Source organism: Sorex araneus, chromosome 1, assembly GCF_027595985.1.
Source record: "Sorex araneus isolate mSorAra2 chromosome 1, mSorAra2.pri, whole genome shotgun sequence".
Classification (NCBI taxonomy): Eukaryota; Metazoa; Chordata; class Mammalia; order Eulipotyphla; family Soricidae; genus Sorex; species Sorex araneus.
The window spans coordinates 396,355,403-396,358,063 of NC_073302.1; positions in this window are offsets into that span (position 1 = coordinate 396,355,403).

The following is a 2,661-nucleotide window of genomic DNA, read 5'->3' on the forward strand; positions in this document are numbered from 1 at the left end:
TATAATTATTCAGGTTGTAACCATCAAATTAAAATTTAGGGATAAGCTAATAATTGGTGATTAGAAGTTTAAGGAAATGGATAAGCCAAATATTTGAATACTGGAATAATTTGGAATGACATGAGATAAATACCATAGTCTTTGATGAACGATTCAAAGGAAAAAGAAATTGTAGGCATCATCAAACAGAATTTTAAAAGGAAAAACAGGCGATTGCCTTTGAGGATGGATATTGAATATGATCTGTCAGACAACTTCTGTCTCAGCCTATATAGACCAGAGTGGTTATAAACCCACGTTGTCCTGTGGGGTGGAAGAAGAGATCTTTGAAGCTTATTCTAAAGAAAAATGAGGGACTTGGCTGATATTCAAACAAATTTTTGAAGATCATTTTTAGATAATTTTTTATATCAGGAGTATCTGTTATTGCCAGATACTGTTTTACAAATTATATTATTATTGTTTACCTTGTACCAATATTTTTATTTTGGACTTGCAGTGCTTCTTATGTATATTTAGAAGAAAGTCTGATGATATTTAAGATAATTTTAAAAAGTTTATCTGTAACCATACTCATCTTGAATTATTATATTCTAAAAATAATAATGTCCTCATTTTGTGTAATATTTAATTATTATTTAAACTACTTGATATATAATTTACATATATAGCTTAATATGTGAATTTAGATCAGTTATGATCCATGTAGAGTTATGTATTATAGAGTCTCCTGCCCCCGCACCAGGCTGTCCTCACTGGGGCCCCTTAGAGGGGTGCGGTTGTGTTTCCCTCCCCGCCCCAAGCAGAGCCCTGGCAGCCAAAAACCTCCAGAACCCAGCCACAGCCATGCCCAAGGTCACTATTCACATGCTCGGACGAGTCTTACGCATGGAGGAACCAGCAGAGGAACTAAGATATGCAGGACTCAGGGCTGAGATCTCCAAGCCTGCTGGGACCAGGACCGGTCCTCCTCCACCCAGTTCCCCCATTCTCCAGTACCTTTGCAGTCACACCTACAAACTGCCCCGGTGTCAGGTAATCCCATCAATGGCCAAGGTCCAGAGACTATAAAGCAGAGCTCCCGCAAGTGCACGGCTGCATTTTCGGCCACTTGACCTCTTATACTCTAGCCCAGTGATACACCTAAAGCATGTGTTTGGTTTTAATATACTTGCTTATATTCTATTATATACATTCTCTGTCCCTCTCAGAGAGCCTGGCAAGCTACCAAGAATATCCCACCTGCATGGCAGAGCCTGAAAGCTCCCCGTGGCATATTTGATATGCCAAATACAGTAACAATAACAGGTCTCATTTCCCTGACCCTTGAAAGAGCTTCCAGTATGGCACCGTTTGGAAGGATGAGTAAAGAGAGGTGCTAAAATCTCAGGGCTGCGACAAATGGAGACATTACTTGCACCTGCTCGAGCAAATCGAAGAACAGCAGGATGGCAGTGACAGTGACAGTGATACAGTGATAATACATGCATAAGTACACTTTATCTGATGTACTGAAAACTTTTGTATGCCAAATGACATAAAGTGAAGGAATAATTACCACTAATTGATACTAAAAACATTTTGAAATTACCCAGACACAGGACTGAGGATATAGTTTAGCAGTAGTGCATGTGCCTTGCATGTGTGAGGCCCAGGGTTCAACACCTGATACAATACACAGAAAAAGAACAAATGTATAACCTTAAGAAATAGTGCCCAATACTGTAAAATCTAAAACAATACATATGTTAAAAGTAGCACTGTAGCACTACCGTAGCACTGTCGTCCCATTATTCATCAATTTGCTCAAGTAGGCACCAGTAATGTCTCCATTATGAGTCTTGTTGTTACTGTTTTTGGCATGTCAAATATGTCACGGGTAGCTTGCCAGGCTCTGCTGTGTGGGCGGGATACTCTCAGTAGCTTGCCAGGCTCTCAGAGAGAGACAGAGGAAACGAACCCGGGCCAGCCGCATTCAAGGCAAACGCCCTACCCACGGTACTATTGCTCCAGTCCATATTAGAAGTAATAGTAGTAAAACAAATACACAGCATGCACTAAGTAGTTCAGGGTGAGGGAGTTTGGGGGTGCTACTCTTGCTGCTCTGGGTACACATGTTCTCTACAAGGAATTGCTGCTAACACAAACAAATGAACAAAAAACACTGAGTGTTAAATTTGCTTTTCCCCTTTTTCTACGAAGGACCCGGGATGTGGGTCAAGTGGTAGAGTACATGCCATGCAGAGTTGAGGCCCTGGGTTTGGTATCTGACATTGTAATCTTCCCATGCAACCACCCATGCCCAGCACTATGCGTCATGGCCCCGAGGTTCCTGAGAACCAGCAGGAATATAGTCAGGCAAGACCATCTCCAAGTTTACCACTTTTCCTAGGAGATGCTTTGTATCCACAGCAATGCCTGAATAGGAGGAACACAAAGGTATAAGAACCAAGTTTTAAGTATTTAAAAATCAATAATCCTTTTAAAAATGTCCTTTCCAGGAAGTACCTGGAAAAGTTCCTCCAAGTTCCTGAGAGTACTAAAAAAAGTACTTCCCATCCCAAAGTGAAAATCCTCTTTAATTTCTTTTTGTTAGTGATAATAGGTACTAATGTAGATCTTTTGTAAAAGTTAGTGGTATAACACAACTTTCAAACTGTG